Here is a 23,767-nt window from a genome sequence, read left to right as displayed (position 1 = left end):
AAAAATATGGCTGATATGATGATGCTCTTATTTACTACAATTGCTTCTTTCCTTTACACCAAAACGATGCAGGAATGCAGGAACAACATATTATACACACACACACACACACACACACACACACACACACACACACGTGGCCATCTGCTAGAACCCACTTGTGTAAACCTCAGATGTTAATGAACAAACACAAAATAATGACCTAAATATATTTCACATTGCTGCTGTGAAATCCACACAGTGAACCCATCCCCATTATGACCTCTTAGCCCAAGAATCAGACACAATGACCCAAAATTGGCAAATTTTAAATGTTGTTATATGTTTAGAACATTGCTAGTGTAAAATGTTATATACTAGCAAGCATTTTCTGATGGGCATTAAGTGTAAAATGTACATGTTTATCATTAAGTCATTGTGATCCACAACATTTTACTAAAAAAAACAGGTCAAATATATGATGCAAACTCCAGGACAGTTGAGAACTACACCCTTGCTATGTTGCATGTTTTATATATTCAGTTTATCCATTGTGTCATTACAATAGTTTGATTTTGTTATGTACTCTGTCATGCCCCTGTACTGCATTATATTTTTTACTGTGCATTTGTAATCTATTTTTGTTATATTAATGCAGCCCACACTGATACTTATTTTTGTCCAGTGTTGATCAGAGTTCTACCCTAGTAGACATAAATAAAAAAACAAATAAAGTAATCCATTAATTAATGATTGGAAGCACTTTTGAGTAACTCTCCCATACAACCAATGCCAATTAACAGTATAAGTGTTGAAAAGGTATTTATATTTGATTTATTACTCAGTGGATACATAAGCTGTATAAGAAAGGAAATACTACCCAAAGATAACCTGTACATTGTGTAGTTGCACTGAATAATAGGGTCTATATTATAACATCGAAGTTGCAAAACTTTAAATGTTAATATCGACACCACTACATCGAAGGCTGAAAATAGCAAAGCCACGGAACATCAAATTCTTACCTAGGGCAAGATTTCTGTGGGCTGTTCCGTGGCTTTGCTATTTCCTCCACTGTGGTGTGATAGTTACGGACCTTAGGGTAAGGGTTAATTTAAGTGGGATAGGTATGAATGTATGTATGGTTTAGTGTGGGGTTAGAAGTATGGTTTTGTTAAGTGTATGTGTGTGGATTATTTATTTTGGTGTGCTTGTGTTGTGTGTATGTTGCTCAGAACAGCAAATTTTTTCCCTGGGAAAAAATTCGCTATTCTGAGTGTTCGATATTAAAACATTTTGAAATTCCAAGTTCAAGCTTATGGTGTTCAATATTTTAGAATTTCTTTTATGATATAAACCCGAATAATATACTAATGGAATTCAAGCATCTGAACAACTGGGCTAGGAGGGTTCAGTTAGTGTTTTCTTCCCTGTCTTACAGGAAGAAAAAAGGATATATTTTTGATTTCTGTATAGCATGAACAGAAAAAGAATGCTTGCTGGTCTATCTATAACTCACTATGAACAATACTATATTGGACCTAAAAGGATCCAAGTATACCTTGCCAGAGAATAAACTATGACCATAAGTACGATGAACTGTTTGACAGACAGTGCCATTCCCATTCTACTTCATAGAAAGGTTTGCCTTTAAATATAAAATAGCTGACATATATTAGCTTTTCTGAGGCAGAGATGGTTGTTTGGTGACATATCTGGTAAATACCTTGTCTAGAAATTGTATATGCATTCAAGTGTATTTATTTTTTATTTAACATTTGTTGACCGAGATTGTCCGACTAGGCTACACAGAGCCTATTTTCAGTGGCGGCCTGGGGAGAAATGCTCCAGTCGCATGTCTTTAGAATGTGGGAGGAAACCAGAGTACCCGGTGGAAACCCACTCGAAAACAGGAGAACATACAAACTCCACACAGAAGGCACCCCAGCCGAGAATCAAACCGGAGAACCTCTTACTGTGAGGTGACAATGTTAACCGCTGCACCACTGCGCCACCCAAATATATGGATGTACTTCAAAAGATCAAAGTGCACAAATCTTGAACTGCTAAACCTCAATCCTAAAAGATCAAAAGCTGAAACACTGAAAAAGCAAAACACTTATATATATATTTTTTTTTTTTTTTTGAGGGGACAAGCCCCCCTGCAGCCCACATTAATTATATATACCAATTCCAAGATTGCTCTACAGTGGGAAAAATGCAAATTCCACAGTCTTCACTGTGCACAATCTTGCATGGACTTAACACTGGCAGAAACAATCAAATGAGTTTTGATCACTTCTGCTTTGGTTAAACATGTTCAACATTACTAACATTTGATAATATGGAGTGTTTCCGTATGCATACATATACATGCAATTTAGATATTATAAAGTTGTGGTTTAAAATAGACCAATGCAGTTTGGCCCTAATAAAAAAAATGTAAGCACAAAGGATGAATTAAAACTCTCATTGATACCTGCTAACAAACCATGAGACCTAGTTATCCCAAGCCAATGTATATATCTCTCGCTCACATTTAGGATGAAGAAAGATTGTGTTGGTGGAGCTGGTGCTTTGGGATATGTGACATTGCAATATTAGTGATGTCATTGAATAGTTAAAGGTAGACAAGGAGATAGTAGACTAAAGTAGAACATTCTCCACACATTGGTGTACTTCCTTCCCTTGTTTTCTGTCTTATTCTAATAAATAAATACTACCTGAAAGCACCTTATAAATAATCAGAAAATAAATGGGGTGTGTGTGTGTGTAATATATATTAATGTGTAGCTCTCTGTAGATAGATATTTTTTAATTACATTAGTTGTGGGGATTGGTCTATAAATGACCAGACATGAATACATATATGAATCTTGAAACTGCAGTTTAAGATTAATTAGTGTAAATTAGATTTTTTTCTTGCTAAAGTGTATCATAATTGTTTGAAGAAATTTATCTGGAAGAGCATTTCTGTAAGTTGCTATATTTCTATAAGGTTAAATAATTAGTTTGATTTAGAAGAATATGGTATTCAAGGTAATTTCATTTGTTGTCTCAGATTTTCTACAGAGAACACATTAAGTAGGTTGAAATGCCATAGCATTTTATCTTTAATTAAAGGAAAAGATGATAGAAGTAACAGTTGTTTGTTTAAAGTATGGATTCAAATTAATTGGTTGAAATGATTAAAATGGGTCAACTAAGTTAAAAATGTTAACTCATTTTTGAAACACTTGAACTTGACTGGTGAAGAAATTGTATAGTTTGGGTTGTTTAAGGTCTTTTTGTTTTAAAAATAAAAGAGCAAGGGGTTACATCTATGTAAACACTTATGTCAAATAATTGTCCCACAATGGGTTCCTTTAATTTGATTTTGGAAAATGGTTTATGATTTTAAATTTGTACTAGCAATAATGATTATATAGTACACAAACAAATCAAATAAATCATATATGCCCATCCCACAATTATTTTGAGTAGAAATAGCTTATTGTAAGCAATGCTGACAAATTTTGGTGACTAGGTAAATTTGCTAATAGTTCAAGTTAGGATTTAAAAATTGTTTGATAATGACTGAAAGGAAAATTAAGGTGAAACAAGATTTTTGGCAATATATTCATCCTGACTATAGGTATTCTCAAAAGGAAAGATGAGTTCATATCGTCTCACATTTGATATTATTTGTTATATTTGTTCAAGCTTTTAAAATGTTTTGGCAATGTAAAGACTGATTCATGGAGCAGCTATATTTGTATTTCACTTTGTTCTATAATGTCAACATAATTGCAATCATGGTTTAATGGGAAAGGAGTAGATTTGTAGAGATTTAATTTGTAATTTGAACATTTTAAAAAGAATTGAACAGAATTCATAATTTCAGACAAATATGAGTTTGGAGAAAAATAAATATTGACATTATCTGCACATGAGGTTAGGGGTATTGTCACTTAGAAATCTTTGGAGTTCTATAAATGGTTTTCTCTGTTAAAGACATAAATAAGGGTTCTATATACAACTTGAATAGATAAGGGTACAGGAGGCAATATTGCGTACCACTGGTTTTAACAAGAATAGGGCAGATTTATTTATGGAAAATATATATAAGCATTAATATATAATAACTGTATAACTCTAGTAAAGGAGTGATGGAAGTCAACGTGTTGCAATGGTATAGAATAAAAAATCTAGATTCATATGATCAAAGTTTTTTGACACATCAGTAGCCAAGACAAATATGATATTTTTGTTCTGTTATTCATCATTTTCATATATTTTAGGGTTAATGTGTAATCACTAATTTGTTTTGATTGTAAAACCCCTGCTTGATAGGATGAGATGATAGAAGGGAGAACAGGTTTAAGTTTATTAGCAGAAAGTGAAGGATATGTTTTATGGTATACATTTAAGTGTGATGGGTCACTAGCTTGCTTGGTCTTTTGAGTTCAGATTAGATACTTGTGTGAATATAGTTTTATGTCCATTTAAAATAAAGATCAGAGATTTTCTTCGTACTGATGACTTGATAGTGTTTAAGCACAATTTTTGGAACTATTGCTTATAAAACTTTTATAAAATTCTGTAATAAACTCCTCCGTCAGATGGCTTGTCTTTATAATTTACTGGCTAGTAAGGGGATTAGTTAGATATTTTACCTGTCCTAGGTTCAATTTATCAAATTTAGTTGAATTAAGTAATTATCTAAATTATTTTCATTAGCATTTTTTGAATGGTATCTATATAACTGAGAAAAAATGTCTACAAAAACAGAAATGATTTCATCAGTTGCATAGACTGCTTTACTGTTGTATTCTGTTTTTTTTTTATTAATGGGGTGGTGTTTTTAATAAATGTTGTGATGATTTTAAAAAGGGCTTGAGCCATTTATGAATAATTGGCTAACAGTTTTGGTTTCATACCAAGAAAACCGAGACAAGCATATCAGATTTAATTCTTTCTTTTAGGAATTCATTTGACCATCCAGTTCCATGAGACACTCTACGTGTGTTTAATTTTTGAATCTATAACTTTACATTTCAAATGTTGTGAGTGTGTGTGTGTGTATCTCTCTCTCTCTCTCTCTATATATATATATATATATATATATATATATATATATATATATATATATATGTATGGGTCTGGGACTATTCACTGAAAGGTATATATGGCCTTTTCCCCACTGTAGTGCAACCCTGGAGTTATATATATATATATATATATATATATATATACACACACATACATACACTGAGCTAATCGGAGGAAGTTAGAGAAAGGGCTCTGAGCCAACTAATCTGTGATATATAACATTAAGTATCCTGTATTTTGTTTATTTCTGAGTTATTTATAGTACTGATTTCCTGCTAAAGACTGTATCATATAACTTGTTTGCAGTTAAAAGCATTCTCTAAAGTCTCATTGATCCTTTATTTTTTTAAATATTTCTGCAGTTTATTTTTCTACCTAAAGTGTTGCTAGTGTAGCATTATACATATTCAGGCCTGTGATTTGGGTCTAGTTGTTAGTAGAGGCTGTGTGTCTGAGCACATGTTCCAGGCCATCATAGCTTAGCCAAAGCCAGTATAGCATTTCAGTGAGAGTGAATTGTTTGTGGTCATTGGCTGCCTGGGGATGCCTGGACTATGGCTTGGAGTAAGCACCTCATTGGTTCTTTCAAGCTTTTCTTAAAGTTTTCAACTTTGTTACTTAAGAAGTTAACTTATGAGTGTTCTGCCATTTCACACTGAGCTAATCGGAAGAAGTCAGAGGAACGGCTCTGAGCCAACTAATCTGTGATATATACTATTAAGTATCCTGTTTTTTGCTTATTTCTGAGTTATTTATTGCACTTTTATCATCTGCATATACTTTGCAAGCTAGTTTCACTGTGTGTGAGGTATTAACTAGAAATTTTCTACAATTGTTAAGCATCTGGTTGGGTTTGTTTGCTCTGATTTTTGTTTCTCACCCTCTCTCCCTCCCTATTGGTATTCTGTTTTTATACGTGGTGGCTTTGCAGCTGCCTGCCCCTACTGTAAATTTTATCTGGGACACTCCTCACAGTTTAATGTCATTACATCATTTTTCCTAATCCAGGGAGAACATTTGAAAAGGCCATCCCAGTTAGTTTCTGCTCCTCCTTTTCCCTTTCCACTTTACAGAAGAAAAAAACATTCTAAGCTTGTTTCCTGCCTTTCCTGTAAGTTATCTAGTCCAGATACAGATTTGCTTTATCCAGGACTGTTTCTAAGCTTCTGAGCCCCCAAGCCTTTCTGTGTTGGTGGGAAGCCTTCTAGCTTAATTTTGTTTCTTAGAACTTGCCAGTTTTCTAGTTTCATCATGCAAATCTGTTTCTTTGAGCTCAGCACTTATTTCTTTGAGCTCAGCACGTGTCTCTCTGAGCTCAGCACGTGTCTCTTTGAGCTCAGCACGTGTCTCTTTGAGCTCAGCACTTTTTCAGAACTCATTGTAAGCACTAAATAAGCTACAAATTACTACAGCACTCAACTTTCCTCACTTGTCTAGAGAAACAGTTTTTAGTACTTTTATAAACAAGCACCTATCAAGGCATGTCTAAGGGTCAGCTCCCGGTGTTTTCTCCTGTCTACCTTTTGAATCTGGGCATATTGGGGCAATGCAGCAATTGCTTAATGTACACAGGCAACCCTCTCCTCCTACCACCCAACACTACAACCTGTGAGAGATGCACTTATATAGCCAAACTGGAAGCTAAGCTCTCTTCACCCAAGACTGGACTAGATAGTCAAGAGGAGAAGGTAAACATTTGCACCATACCACACTCATCACATAGTCCCTCAAAAACTACACCACAAAAACGCACACATAGAAACACAAAACACACGCCTACATTCATGGAGGCTCTCAAAAAAAAATGTACCCAAGCAACAGGGACCTCCAAAGCAGAAACGCAAGCAACCTCCACCCCCAACACAACCCAAATGACACATAGCCCACAAACTCAGTGTGCCCATAAGGCATAACAATGTACCCAACACTCTAGTCATAGGTGACTCTATAGTCAGGCACACTAATGTTCCACTCACCAGGCTAAACAAGGAGAAAGTTACTGTCAGCTGCCTATCAGGTGCCAGGATCCACCACATAATGCATGCACTCAGGTCACTCCACAACAAGTACAAGTATGACTCTGTCATTGTCCATGTTGGTGTGAATGACCTGAGATGCAGACCTAACTTTCATTTGCCCGACCTCATTTTCCGACCCCATTTGACTGAAAGTTCATTTGCCTGACACTTCATTTGACCAAGTAGTATTAGCAAGAAAATGGAATATGCCCCTTCCCACTGTGTAGTCGACCTGGAGTTAGAACATATAGGTAGGGGTGGGGGGAAGCCCCCACTTCATTTCATATGATATTGTTAACTTTTGATGTAATATTGCTTAGAAAAGTAAGTGGGTGGGGGCCACACCCCCCGTTGTGGAGTGCTGTGCCCCCCACAACCCCCCCTACCTATATAGTCTAACTCCAGGGTCGCACTACAGTGGGAAGGGGGCATATTCCATTTTCTTGCTAATAATTGAAGTGTTGAGCAATAAAAATGAGTCATTTTGATCTTGATCTCAGGCAAATGGGTTGGGTGTCGATGAAAGGTCAAAAGAAAAAATGAACTGAGACGTACCTCACTGGACAACATGAAAAGAGACATGGAGGAGCTATCCGATCTTGTGGCCCAGGCAGGTATGACCCTAGCCCTGAATAGCATCCTGCCATCACCCAGAATGATGCCACAGTACAAGGACAAAATGATTGACTTCAACAATTGTCTAAGCTTCTGGTGTCATTGAAAGGAGATCCAGTATTTGTCTGCCTGGGATGACATGATCGACAAAGCACGATGCTCTGCCAGAGATGGCCTGCACCTGTCGCCCTCGGGATTCCGGATACTGGCTAAGGCTCTTGTCACCCCTATAGTGCCTTTTTTAGGCAAGATTCAAATGATAAATTCACCACCATAATAGGTACAAGCAATCAATATCTGAGGGTAATGCTACTTAATGCTAGAAGTCTAAACCTCAAAATGCACTCACTTGAGGCACTCCTTAAAATTGAGAACATTGACATCTGTGCAATGACAGTGACCTGGTTCAAGGCTGCAGGGAGCACCCCTCCATTACCAGGGTATAATTCATGCAACACTTTTTGGCCACCTAACCTGGACCGAAGCACTAAAGGTGGAGGCGTGTTCATATTCATTAAGGATATCCACACCTCCAGGTTAGTTGCTCAGCATAATGCATCAGAGATTATCCAAGTGCAACTAACTCTGGGCAAGACCGCAATCCAAATTGTAGCTCACTACAGATCCCCCACCATGTTGCAGAATTCCCACTCCTCATTTCTTGATACACTGGAAAATGTTAGGGTGCAACCTAACACCCTAATTATGGGCAATTTCAACTACCCCACCATTAACTGGGAAAACTACTCCTGTACCAACTCTTGTGCTCAATGTTTTCTGGAATTCATCAATTCCAATGCCTTGGATCAACTTATCCCCACCCCCACCAGGGACAGCAATATTCTAGACCTGGCCATTACCAACATGGGCAACTGGTGTTCCACACCAGAGGTCAATTCCTTGTTGGTCAGATCCGACCACAAGCAAATCACCCTAGACATCCACATCCTACCCCCACCCCACCCCCATTAGGGAAACCACTGTAAAAAATTTCTCCAAAGCCAACTTCAAGCTTCTTAAGACAGAAGTGGCAAACTTCACGACCACCCATGCTGATGGACAATAGAGGTATGACTGCTGAATCCTATACAATTGCACTTTATAAGCACTTACACAAGTGCATGAATCGTGCAATCCCTAACAGAACCAAGATGCTATCCTCCAAAAAAAAGGAAGACAATCTGTTGGCCCCCTGCCATAAACTCTACAACAGAAGAAAGAAACTGTTGCAAAAAAAGAGTAAAATCCCATGATTGGAGGAACTCCATGGTCAGACTCAGTAAGAAGCTGAGATCCCTCATAAAATCCTCCAAAGCTAGTTACGAAAACAAAATCGCCACTGATTCTAAAGACCACCACAAAGCATTCTATAGCTATGTGAAGAATCTCAATGGCAACACTCAGATCTGCTCTGAGTTACAGCACAATGGCACTAAATATACAGAACCAACTGATATTGCCAACATCCTGGCAGATAGGTTCAGTGCTAACTTTACCCCTCTCTCATTCCCTAAAGGGCCCATCTCTATACCGGAAGAATGCAAAGTTCCTGTAATCATGGCTGCACAGGTTAAAAAAACACTCTTCAAAGCCAAGAACACAGCATCCATGGGACCTGGCAACATCCCAGGCTGCATTCTACAAGAACTACAGAATGCACTGAAACCCTACCCAAGTACCATATTCAATAATAGCCTCACCTCAGCCTTTGTGCCCAATGAATGGTGCACAGCAATGGTTATCCTATCTAGATCTCGACAATGCTTTCAACACCATCCCCTACTCTGGAATTATAGATAAACTCACTAAACTAGGTATAAATCCCTATGTCACAAGATGGGTTGAAAAATGGCTCTCTGACAGAACCCACACTGTGAAAGTAGCAGACTCTAAATCCATCTTTAGACCAGTGACAAGTGGAGTACCACAGGGTTCAGTCCTAGATCCTCTCCTGTTTGGTATCTACTTCTCTGATGTACAGGCTAACAGAGGGTCTTTGGCTAACAAAGTTCGCAGATGACTGAAAAACTATGAGCCATAATCAAAACTCCTAACGATGTGGACAACTTAGAAAAGGGCCTCCCTGCGACAGATGCCTGGTGTCAAAGCCATGGTCTCAAGCTCAATGCCAAAAAGTGCATTGTCATTCCTTTTGGTAAAAACTCTGTACTCATGAACTACCACATAGGCAGTAGTCTACGTAACAGTCTCTCCTTTGATAATCACATTGCCACAGTAGTCAGGAAATCTTTCTACATGGCACACCTCATCACAAAAGGTTTCTCTTCCAGGAAAAACAGAGGTCATTGTTCCCCGCTACTCATCACTCATTAGACCCATTATAGAGTACAATGCCCCTTTTGGTATGTACTTCACAAAACCTCCACAACAACTGGAAAGGCCACAGAAATACCTCACAAAGAGGATTACTGGCCTCAAACAGATGCCCTATGCAGACTGTCTCAAAAAACTCCAGCTTTACTCCGTCGCATATTGCCTACTCGGAGGCGATCTCTGCCTAACATACAAAGCTATGTCAAACCCAGAGATTTTGGACATGCTCCACATAAAGAAACCCCAATCCCTCATAGCTACTCGCTTTTGGGACCTAAACCTTGTCACCACAATAAACATAACATGCTGGAGGGATAGATTCCTGTCCCAGAGACTTCCCATACTCTGGAACAAACTACCTATCTATATATCAAACAAAGCTACTCATTAGCACTCTTCAAGAAAAATCTTGATGATTGGATGGATGATAGGAATTTCACCCCAGGGAACACTTCTGTGGGTCTGCTTGACAGGGGTACAGGAAAATAATTTTCTTGGGTGGCAAAAGCCAGGGTACCGTTTGGCTAGGCTTATATAGGCCCTAGGGCCAATAGCCTAGTACCTAGCTATGAACCTATATACATGGATACTTGCAATTCTGAACATAATATATATCCAAACGATGTGTGGGGGGAGGGTGACGCCCCCAACACCCCTTTACTATATATACTAACTCCAAGGCCCCACTACAGTGGGGAAAAGGCCATATATAACTTTCAGTGAAAAGTGTTTCAGAGAATTGTGTTTTCAGTGAATTGAGCTTTCAGTGATTTGTGCACAGTCATTTGACTTTCAGTGAAATGTGATTTCAGTGAATAGTCATAGACCCATATATATATAATATATATATTTGTAGTATGAAGCTTTATTTATAAGAAATGCTCATATGTGTGCATTTAGTGCTGTTTGGTAGATATCTAAGGTTATGTCGCCATTACCCATGATTAAGTAGAAATCATCCAGAAAGGTCATGATCTCTCTCTTTCAGTTTCATAATTTTGGAGTAATGCTGGGTTTAATGTCCAGTTATAACTGTTAGGCATGGGATGTGATCAGGTCTAACCTAAGAATAGTTTTAGCTGTGAGTGGTCGGAAAGAAAAAATATCTTGGTTCAGTGCTATAGTGTATGTTTGCCTCTATAAGTTTATTGGAGATTAGGAAGAAGCCTGTTCTAGACTATGCATTTTGGCAGTGTAAAAAGTGGGTATACTTGTGTTTGTACAAAATCAAATTTGCATTCAAAATATGGAGCAACTAATTCAAAATCAGTGATTAGGTCAATAATAGCCAGTGAAGAATTTAGATTGTATGATGTGGTGTTTGATTCAGCCTTTGTTAGATTAAAAACAGAATTATTATCCCCACCAGTAACACAACAGAGGTTCTGAAATTTAATATTTCACAGATTTTCATTATAAAATCATGCTGTTTGTGAATGGTGGATCTTGTTTAATAGTAGAAAAAGGTTTACCATGCATGTTGTTTTACACACTATATAGCACCATCTACCCTCATTATCAGTTTCACTTTCTAAAACTGAATCTTGATATGAGGAGTTTAATTAAAATTGAAACTCACAAACTATTACAACCTTTACCTGGGTCTATTATGCAATTTAACCATTTTTGTAATTTACAGCATCCCATTGTGGAGCTGGCATATGTGAGCCATGAACAAAAGTTAATGTAGCATTCTAGCTGCATAGTGGATGAAGAAGCTGTATTTTTTGTTTGTTGAACTCCGTTTACATTTTGAAGCTCTAAAGATCATTCTACAAGTTGTAAGTGAAAGAGAATTTTAAAAGTGGTACTGAGGATGAATAGATCCATTAGTATATCTAGAGCATTAGTTACTTTATTTAAATGGATTAAGTCTTTAAAGGAGTAGTGTAGTTTTGCTAAAGTAAAAGTTGGAGATAAAGAAAATTCTTGATGCAAGCATTTAAGTAAAAGAAGACAGTACAACATGCAATATGAAACTCTTCCCACTAACTCACCGAACCTAACCCCATAAACCCTGAAATGAGTTATATGAATGTGTCTGCAGGACAAGACAAAAGCCAAACATAGCTGCCTATGGAGCATACATTAGATCAAAAATAAGATTAAAAATATTGAGTCAGCACTTAAAAAAATATGAAGGATGTGATGATCTCTGTCAAAATAGTAACTATTACCGAAATAGCACAGCTGCACCTAAATATTGTTTAGATTTACTATGAAAGAAGAAATGCAAGCAATGTTAAAGCTGACTAAAAATCGAGAAATAAGACAGAAGAAAACAGAAGATCATGGATCTATGGAAGATCAGAAGGTGATACATAAAGTTATCCAATTTATTTATAAGCTGGTAAAACCAGCAAGTGCAATGGCAAAAAAAAAATAAATAAATAAAATAGAATGGCTAGCTTATAGTCAGTGTTTTGAGTCAAAACTGAAATTAGCAACTGGTTCTGCTCCATAGAGATATGTAGTAGCATGTAAATTGAGTTTTATAAGATACCAGTCACCAAACTGTATAATCTGTTTTTTATATTGTTGATTAAAAGCAGAGATGTAACAGCTGGACTATAATATTTCTAAGTGATAGCCTGTCATACATGAATATATTCTAATAATGTAACAAGTTAAAGTTAAGTTACCATGAGCAGAAAAATAAGCTGAAGTGATATGTATAGCTTCGAATTAAAAAAAAAAAAAAAAGAAATTTAAGGCAGGCATAAAGAAGTGATGGAAATATCATCTAGGTAACACATCTATCATCGATCAATACATTCGACAACCTAAAAATTGTCAATTCAAACTAATGATTAAGTATTGTTCCAAACATTTTCAGTTTGACTAGATGTGGTGTCACTTAAAATGGGGTAACGTTATAACATTGCATAAGTATCCACTGTTGAATTTATATATATATATATATATATATATATATATATATATATATATATATATATATAAACTTTTGTAAACTTTATTAATGGCTTTAAATTCTACACAGCTCTAACTGTAAGACAGAAATCAAAGCACTTCATCTTATTATGATGCATACAGCTTCAGTTGAGTGAGGAAGTATGCACAATATAAAATAGTGCCAATGAGGAAGCATTGCACTTCAAAATAAGGACAGTTTTTTATCATCAGAGGGGAAGTCAGGCAGCAAGAAACATATGTGTTCTAAAGCAATGATGCTCCTTACATACAATCAATGATCCAAAGGAAAACAACTGTCTTCACACCAGGCCTCATCAGTAGTGTCATCTAGAAAAAGTGTTATCACCTTTGGTATGAGATGTGTGGTTAGATTGGCATTAATTTGGTTTAAACGAAAATATATCCATAAATATAGATTTAGCTTTCACTACTAAAGTTATGGAATAAATGTTGCCTTTACAGCTGAAGGAGATGGTAGAAAAATGCTTGATTTGAGAAATAACAGTGCCAGATATCCAAATTGGCTTTTCTCACTGGTAGAAATGATAAACTATATTTTAAGATATCCCACTCTGAAATGCATGGCACATTTCCAAGCTATTACTAATAGTGAAAGACTTGATGCCTATTTGTTCCTTCTCACTGTCAGTGAGAATTTTAGCTGTGGTGGTGCAGCTGTAGCATTGTCTCCTCAAAGCAAGAGGTTCTCCCATTCAATTCTCGGCTGGAGCACCTACTGTGTGGAGTCTGCATGTCCTCCCTGTGGTCAAGTGGCATTTGAAAGACCTGTGTAGAATGGGCGTGCCTTCATTGAAGGTCAGGCATCGAGCTGGCACCGTAAAAATCTACTGCCAATCATTAGCGGACTGGAGTTCCGCTGTGGCATCCCCAAACCGGGAGAAGCCGAAAGAAGAACCACAACTGTCAGTGAGAATTTGAACTTTGGTTTTCTTGTCAGGCCTTGTTTGCATATTGATCACTTTGGTCCCAAATTGTACAGCCAAAATATTACTCGAGAAAAAAAAATTCATAATTTCATGCTAAAGACACCAGACACATTTTAATATATGCTTTGTCAAATAAGCTCATAGCATTGAGTCTACATGCCACTAACCTGGTGAGAAATCCTTTATTTAAGCATGCCACATTGATGTATTTATGCAGAAAATAAAATGACATCTATAGCCACTGCCTTGGTGTACAAGGATAAGGCATTAGCTACAGTCTAGGTGATCCGGGATAGATTGGCAGCTCATGCGCTTCATGGCTCAGATTTAAAAGATGGACATGCCTATCCTGGGGGGGTGGATATTCATGGAGACATTCTCTGAAGGGAAGCATGGCCCACAGAGGGGAGTAGCTCTTGGATGGAATACACTGATGCAGTGAAGGGGAAAGCAAGGGGTAGGTCACTAAATAAAAAATCCCTCCAGCAGAAGCAGGTTTAAGGGTGACCTGCTAATGAGATCCTGAAGATGCATCTGACCCAGCCTTGAGTCAGAGAAAGTCTGGAGGAGCTAGTAGAACCAGTGATGGAGGGAAGCTCTACCACATCTGAAAAGTATGAAGCAAAATGTGTATAGGGGGTGGGCAATAAAATATCTAATGACTGCTGCCACTTCAAACCAGTTTTTAACTTAATTTATTTATTTGTTAACTATACATGTGAACTGATCTATATGAACCATTTTAAGACACAAAATTTAAGCTAAACCACAAGAGCAGCAGTAAGTGTAGTGACTTTCAGCTTTTCCCGGTTAGGGGTTGCCACAGCGGAACTCCAGTCCGCTCATGACTGGCATTGAATTTTTACGGTGCTGAGTTGCTAGCCTGACACCCACCCTTCAACGGAGGCATGCCCGTTCACACTTGCACCTACCTGCATGTCTTTAATTCACTCAATCGCAAGGAGGACATGCAGACTCCACACAGAAGGCGCTCCAGCTGGGAATCGAACAGGATAATCTCTTGCTGCGAGGTGACAACACTAACCGCTGCACCACCGCAGCTTTATATGGATATTTTTTTCTTTAAGCAGCCAGCTAGCTACCAAGTTTTGGTAAGGTAGGAAGAAGCCAGAGTACCTATAGAAAACCCACACAGACATGGGAAGAACATATGATAAGAGATCTGATTTGTATCTAGGAAGCGTGATGAAGAAACCTCAGTAACAAATCCATCCTGCTCCTTTTTAAACTATATTACAAATACTGAGTTGTCTCTAAATTAAATTATTTTCTGCCTGGCAATCTAGTGCCTTGGCATTTTTCACCATTTACTTCCCAATAAAGTAATCACATAATATAAAAGCTTTAGAGTAGTTTGAAAATGTTGTGGGCTGCTTTGTAATCAAAGTTTCACAGTTTTAGAAAATTGTGCGATTGCCTCTGATGCTGAAAGATAATGAAGGCTTTGTTGTTTTTTATTGCACACAGTACAAGAGTTAAAAGTCTAGCATCAAAAATTGTTTAGCCTGACAGTGTTGCAACCCTGAGGTGATGCCCCTTGGATGAGATGTCAAAATTAGGTTCAATTGTTTTTTATTGTTCACAGCACTTCTAAACTGGAATATGCAGCTCCTTTCAAAGCACACGCACAGCAATCAGGCAAACAAGATTTTCCTAAAAGTTACTTTCCTGGTCTAACTTCACTAAATAAAGGAGGAAGGGGAATAGCTGATTCACAGGACTAACCAATCAATTTTTAATCTCCAATTAATGCATTTGTGTCATCACTGGATGTGATTTTATTTCCCAGTCAGATATTACTAGCTGTGTAGTTTGCATTAATGGTGCACTTCTCATTACGCCTGCGGTTAGCTGTTCTTCTTCTTTTTTAGTTTAATGCTATTACACGTTTGATTTATGTGGTGTTGGTTCTGATCATTTTCTAATAATTTTGCTGCTAAAATGTATGGATCTCCTTTTCAGATAATCTAGTTTCCCAGATTGCTATCCAATCTCTCTTTCTAATTCCTGCAGTTTTCACCTATATTACTAGATCTCTTTCTTCAATGCATGTTTGTCTTCTTTGAGTTAACAAATTCTGTTTTAGTTTATCTCACTTTCTTGCTTGATTTTGCTTTCTTTTTGAAACTGTAATACTTTATTATAAAACATAATTCAGTTGATAATGCACACACTTCTGAGTATGTAATCTTAATGTCTTCATTCAGCACCATGATTTTCGGACATAATTTGCAGAGTTTCTGCCAGCTGTTGCTTTTTCTTTCCCTCTGCCCTCCACTCTTGATTAACTTCCCTGTATTTCTTCCATGGAACTGTTTATTATTGCATTTTCTCAGACCCCCTGTCCAGAGCACCAGGGCTAATGTGCCATGTTGCTCAAGCGCTCTATTGCCCCAAAACCTGGAAGTCATTTCAGTAAGTTGCAGAAAAGATAAATGGTTAGTTACAGATTCATTCACTGTTTCTTAGTTGACAGAAAGTGGGCTTACAATATCCCACTGACATTTGTTACTCAATTTTTAAAGTGTTTTATTAAGTAGGGATAATAAAACATATCTAAAATATAAATATTTCATGAAAGACAATATGAAAAAAATCAAAAGACTTCAAATACAAGGCAGAGCTATATATAAATGCAAGCAAATGAAGATACATATCTGTATTATATATTTATATCTGTTTATTTGCATATCTATCACTTTACACACACACATCTTTGTCAAGTGGTTGAACTTTTAAAAGTTCAACCACAGCATCATTGAAAATTATACATTGAATGTGTCTTTATCAAAAATAAAAATATGCAGAAACTGAATCATTCTTGTAGAGGGTCAAGCCCTCCTGCACCTTTCAAATCCCCCATAACTTATATATACCAACTTCAAGATATAATGACAGTGGGGAAAGGGCAAATTCCTATTTCCCACTGTAAAGCAGTCTTGCACATGCAAATACCAACAAAATGTGACATCTGCATTTACAAAGTATTTTGCATTACTCATAAAACTGACATTTCAAACATTTAACAGGAACCCATATGTATATGTACATATGTATGGGTCCCTCACTGATAGTCAAAGTATCACAATGTCAAGTTCCAAAATCACTAAACTGGAACATTGATTTCCCGCAATTATGGAAGATACATAACATCAGGAGGACCTTTATCAACAATGTCTCACAGTAGCAGCACAGTGCTCCTGCACTACAAAGGTGAATAGAAACCTGTGTATTTGAGATCAGGACTACAGCCTTTCCCCATGGATTGTACAATCTTGGAGTTAGTATATATAATTAGCAGGGTTGTAACTGATGTAGGTGGGGACAAAAACCATATCTGCGCATGTTTGTATTCACTTCTGTATAGCAGGAATATTGCATTGCCTTCTGAGAGACATTACTGATATTGTTCTTTTCAGTGTTATGTAAACTCCATCACAGGAGTGGTCAACATTCCAGACTCCGTCTTTGAAGGTCAACATTGTAGTATGTCGACTCTCTGAGATAAATCCACCCACTCCAAGCTTTCCTCACCCAGGAGAATGCAGACATCTATGTAGTTACAAATAAATGATTTAAAGCTGCAGAAAATACCCCAGTAGTTCAAGGGTTTGTTGTCTCCCACACATTTAGACCAGCAACCACACAGGCAGTGACAATGGGTGGAGGTGTCTTGATCTACATCAGTAATGAGCAGACCTCTATGCCGGTTAAACAAAATGATGCACTGGAGTTCTACCATGTCCAGATTACCATGGACAAAGTCCCATACCATATCCTAGCAAGCTACATGTCCCACGAAACCCATAGTGCAAACGTAGAGCTATACTCATGGGGAGCTTTAATTATTCCTCTATAAAATGGGAATCCTTCATGACTCCAAATGTACAGGTGCAGTGATTCTTAGATTTTGTTAACAAAACCCTGGAACAGAGTGCACATTCCTTCCAGAGGTACAAACATATTAGACCTGGTACTCACAAACGTGGAAAAATGCTTCACCCTCCCAGTGTTGTGTCCTCTGATGAGGTTAGACCATAAAGCAGTTTCCTTTGAAATAAAAATAAATTCTGTAACCCCAGTAAACCCTGTCACACTTAGAAACGACTCCAAGGCAAACTTGGACAACACAACAGCCTGTGCAGAATCATTCATGGAAGCTCTGTACAACTATATCTTTGACTGCATAGAGACAGCTGTTCCTACCAGAAAAAAGTCAAAAGCTAACTCAGAAAACAAAGCACCCTGGCAGAATCCAAAATTAAACAGGTTGTACAACGAAAGAAAAAAGTCATAGCTAAAATTAGGAAGTGTAACATCAAAAATGGTAAAACTTCTCTCATCAAACTGAATAGACTACTAAGAGGACTAAGTCCAGTAATGCAAATTTTGAGGTAAATATAGCATTCCAGGTCAAAGACAATCATAAGGCCTTCTTTAGCTTTGACAGAAACCTCAAAACCAGCACACAATTGCAAGCTGAACTGCTGGTAAATTGGAGCCACATTCACAGGACTAGGAGATGTAGCAAATCTCTGGCTGCCAAATTTAGCTCCAACTTTTCCCTCCCCCAGTTGCTGTGCCACCCCCCCCCCCAGGAAATACCATGTAACTCAACCCCTCCAACTATCAGTATGGAGCAGGTCCTAAAAATATTCTCTTAGGCCAGCAATACAGCTTTGCCAGGCCAAACAAACATCTCAGGATGCCTCTAAATTTCCTGAAATATGACCTGTTAGGGCCACTGGAGTCTCTGAAGAGGCTTTGTGTCACAAGAATAGGGGACTGCAACTGTCACCCCTCTGCACCAGGGCAAGCCATCAATGGATCCTGAGAACTATTAGTTTGACAACTCTCAGCCTAGCCTGCTACATGTCCCCAACCATGTCCCAAGTCTGACACTCCACGTTCTTAAGCACCCTGGAGAATATTAGGGTTCAAAATAATATAAATGGTATGTTGAGAGTAAAATATGGAACGGTACAATAAAAGTAACAAAACAGATAAAAGTACCAAAACCGACACAGCTGCAGGTAAAATGCAAGTTAAAAAATTTAATATAAAAAAATAAAACAAAAGTAAGGGCTTTCACGGTATGCTACCACTGCTTCATCAGACCAGTCTGAAGTGGTTGTAGCATACCGTGAAAGCAATTACTCTGTCTTATTTTTTTATATTAAAGATTTTCACTTGTTTTACTTGCAGCTGTGTCTGTTTCGGTACTTTTATCTGTTTTATTTTAATATTAGGGTCCACCCTAACACTCCCATACTGGGTAAATTCAATGACCCCCTCCATTAATGGGGAAAACTACTCATGTACCAATACACTTGCCCAACATTTCCTGGAATTCATTAATTCCAGTGTCCTGGACCAGCTCATTCTTACCCCCACTAGAGGTAACAACATCCTTGACCTGCCCATTATTAACATGGGCCACCATTGCTCTACATCAATAGTCAACTCCTTCCTGGTTAGATCCGACCACAAACTAATCATCATGGAAATACATATCCCTCCTACCCATCCTCCTTGCAAAGGTAACCACCATGAAAAACTTCTCCAAAGCTAACTTTGGGCTCGTAAAACAAAGGTGGCTAACTTCACAGCACCCATGCAAATGGAGAATAGTTGCATGGCCGCCGAATCATACACCAATGCACTGCACTGTACGAACACGTACACAAATGCATGGATCTTGCCATACCCAATAGAACCAAGACATTCTTTTCCAAAAAAAAGGAAGCCAATCTGGTGGTCCCCTGCCATAAACAAACTCTACAACAAAAGGAAGAAACTGATGGGGAATAAGGTAAAGCCCCAGAACCAGAAAAACTCCCTTATCAGCCTCAACAAAAAATTGAGATCCCTCATCAAATCCTCTGAAAAAGCTTGCTATGAAAACAGAATTGCAGCATATAGTAAAGACAAACACAAGGCCTTCTATAGTTATGTAAAGAATCTCCATGGCAATACCCAGATTTACTCTCTGCTACTGCACAATGGTACTTCCTATACTGAGCCAACAGATATTGCCAATACACTGGCGGACAGTTTCAGTGCCAACTTTACCCCTCACTCCCAAAGGACCAGTCACAATACCAGTAGATTGCCAGACACCCAGTATTACTGCTGCACAGGTTAAAACAGCACTATCCAAGGCCAAGAATACAGCTTCTATGGGACCTGACAATATCCCTGGCTGTGTTCTACATGAACTACAGAGTGAACTGGCACCTCACCTGTGTGCTCTGTTCAATCACAGCCTCACCTCAGGCTTTGTCCCTACTGAATTGTGCACTGCTACAGTCATCCCTTTCCACATAGGAGGAGTGACTACAGACCCTGGGAACTATCGCCCCATTAGCCTGATGAGTCTGATATGCAAAGCTATGGAACACATCATCATGGACCTAATAAACACCAATATAGGGAATCTCCAAACACTGGATCCTACACAGTTTGGTTATGTGAAGGGTAGACCATGCCTGCTCAACTTGGTCAACTTTTTTGAGTCAGTCCCCAGAGCTGTAGATGAAGGCAAGGTGGTTCATACGGCCTATCTTGATCTGGCCAAGGCCTTTGATACCATTCCCCATACAGGAATCATAGAAAAACTCCCTAAGATAGGCATCAGCCCCTATATCAATAGGTGGGTTGCAAACTAGCTCACAGATAGAACCCACAGTGTCAAAGTAGCTGACTCCAAGTCAAACTGCAGACCAGTCACGAGTGGAGTCCCACAGGATTTGGTCCTGGGTCCTGTCATGTTTGATATCTACGTCTCTGTAGTCCAGGCCAACATGAAGGGACTGGCTGAAAATGTTCACGGATGATTGCAAGTTGGGAGGTATTATTAACTCCCCAAGTGATGTTGACATCCTACAGAAAGGCCTCACTGAGACCAACGACTGGTGTCAGAACCATGGCCTTAAGCTCAATGCCAAAAAATGTGTTGTCATCCCCCATGGGAAAAACCCATTTCCCTTGAATTACCACATTGATGGTAGTTCACTGAACACAGAAGGTGTTCTAAGACATCTGGGAACACGGGCTGACAGCAGCAACCTCTCTTTTGACCACCACATTGCCACTATGGTCAGAAAGTTCTTCTATGTGGCACATCTCATTACTAAGGGTTTTGCATCCAGGAAGAAGGAGGTCATTGTCTCCCTCTACTCTTCCCTCATTAGGCCAATCATTGAGTACAATGCCCCATTTGGCGTGTACCTCCCTAGACACCTGCAACAACTGGAGAGGCCACAAAAGTACCTCACAAAGAGGATCCTAGGCCTTAAACACTTCGCATATATGGACAGACTCAAACTCCAACTATTCTCTTTTTTATATCACCTACTTAGAAGCGATCTCTGCTTGACTTAAAAAGCCATGTCTGACCCAGCTCTGTTAGAATGCTACATCTAAAGAAATCCCAATCCCTCCACAGCACATGCTCCAGAGAACACAACCTCATTACCACAATCAACAGAACTTGCTGGAGGTACAGGTTCATAACCCAGAGACTGCCCATGCTCTGGAATAGACTTCCCATACATGTCAAGCAAAGCACCTCACTGGCCCTCTTCATGAAAAATCTTGATGGGTGGATGGGAAATAAAAAATTCAACCCAGGGATAAATCCAATGTCTCTACTCGACAGAGGCACTGGGAACTAAGGTTGGGTGGCTCGATGCCAGGGTAATCCTTTGGGCTAGGCTTGTAAGGGCTCCAGGGCCATTAGCCTAGTACACACCTATGAACCTATATACAAATGCATGCACAGAATTATCATGGAAATGATTAACAATGTTATAGGAAACCTTCAGACACTGGAATCAACCGAGTTTGGTTTCATCAGAGGCAGGTCATGCCTACTGAACCTGGTGGACTTCCTTGAGAAGGTCTCTAAGCCAATGGCTGAGGGCAAAACAGTGCATAGTGTAATGTAGTGTATTGTAAACAAAGTCATAGAACTAGACATGAACCCTTATGTAATCCACTGGATAGCCAGCTGGCTCACAGATATGCAGGAAGTTAGCACTGGATAGACCACTTCCACAAAGAAGCCAGTCACCAGTGGAATTGTCCAGGCCTCTGTGTTGGGTCCTCTCTTCTATGGCATCTATTTCTCAGAAGTCATGGCCAGTGTCAAGGGTCTCTGGCTTTCTAAGTTTGCAAACAATTGCAAGCTGGGAGCAAACATAGAAAACCCCCAAGTTACTAACGTTTTACTATAAGGTCTAACACAGACAAATGGCTGATGCCAAAACCACAGCTTAAAACTCAGTGCAAAGAAATACATAATAGTACCTTTTGGGAGGTCTGCCACACCTGGATATTACCTCATCAATAAAACATCTCTAAAAGTAGACACAGTAGTCAGAGATTTGTGGACTCTTGTAGATAGTAACTTGGCTTTTGACCAACATGTGTCTAAGGTAGTAAGAAAATCATTCTATGTCACTCATCTTATAAGTAAAGACATGGTATCTAGGTCCAGTAAAACCATCATACTGCTATGCTCAGCTCTCACCAGATCAATCATAGAGTGTAATGCTCCCTTTGGTACATACCTGACCAGGCACATGCAACAACTGGAATGTCCACAGAGATTCTCTGAAAAAAAATACAGGGCATAAACACAATGTCTTATGTAGATAACTTCAAAGCTCTGTCTTAATAATCTGTTTCCTACAGACTGCTGAATTATGACTTATACCTGGCATACAAGACATCCTTGGATCCCACCTACATGGCCTTTTGCATATCTACAAAATGAAAAGCATCAGAATTCCTAGATCCAAACATTTAAACTTTGCTTGAGATTTAAATAGGACATACTGAAGTATCTCAGAAAAATCCCATTCTCTGGAATAGTTTGCCAAAACACATGAAACAGGGTCCTTCCCTGATACTATGCAGTTGTATCCTGGACCATTGGATTAGAAATTGGAAATTCACCACTGGTCTGACACCTATGTCTCTGATGGACAGAGGCAGCTTGTGTATATGTGTGAGTGTGAATATGTGTAATAAAGAAACAGACTGATTGATTAACAAAACCTGGAAACTAACCTGGAAACTAAAAAGGTGGAAACTACTAATGGCGAAATTATAATCATATTTTTTTTAATACACTGAAAATAATAATCTTGACACTAAATACGTCACACAAGTCAGTATTTGCAGAGGGAAAAACACTGCTTTTTACCCATGGGGATCTTTGCTCCAACACCCCCTTATTTTTGTATACTAACTCCAAGGTGACACCACGAGGGACAGTATGAAACCCACTACAATCAAATGCTCAGGAATACACTTGGATCACCCTTGCTACATACCATAATACTCACTACTATAACCAAGTGGGATTTTTATTGCCAGTATCATATAGCTGATCTTCACATTGCTGGAGGCCTAAAGTCACAAAAGCACATTCTATGGAATACATTGGGGTTTGGTGTGTATGCACGAAATGTCTTGTAATGTGGGTTTAAGGAATATTAACGGTGACAGCCAGTTATTCCACAAGTCATGTACTGAGATCCCTAATCCTATAGTACAAGGTATTTCATGTATCTCACAAACAAGATAATGTATTCCATTTATCCATTTTTTTCTTTGTGTGGTATTCTTTTATATATTTGGTTCCATGTTTTTTTTTGTAATTATCTGCTGTTTCTTAATATGTCATCTGTAACTAGTATTTGCATTTTTCAGTGTGAATAGTCTGTTCATTAGCAAGACTTGATGTCTGTTCCCTTGATCGTTTCTATAGATTAGATTCAGATGTCCCTCTTCATTCTAACAGCTTATGGAGAAAAGTAG

The sequence above is a fragment of the Protopterus annectens genome, chromosome 6.part0 (genome assembly GCF_019279795.1).
Source record: "Protopterus annectens isolate FY-2018-M chromosome 6.part0, PAN1.0, whole genome shotgun sequence".
Classification (NCBI taxonomy): domain Eukaryota; kingdom Metazoa; phylum Chordata; order Ceratodontiformes; family Protopteridae; genus Protopterus; species Protopterus annectens.
The sequence above is the reverse complement of the archived record's forward strand: the minus strand, read 5'-3'. Positions refer to the sequence as shown.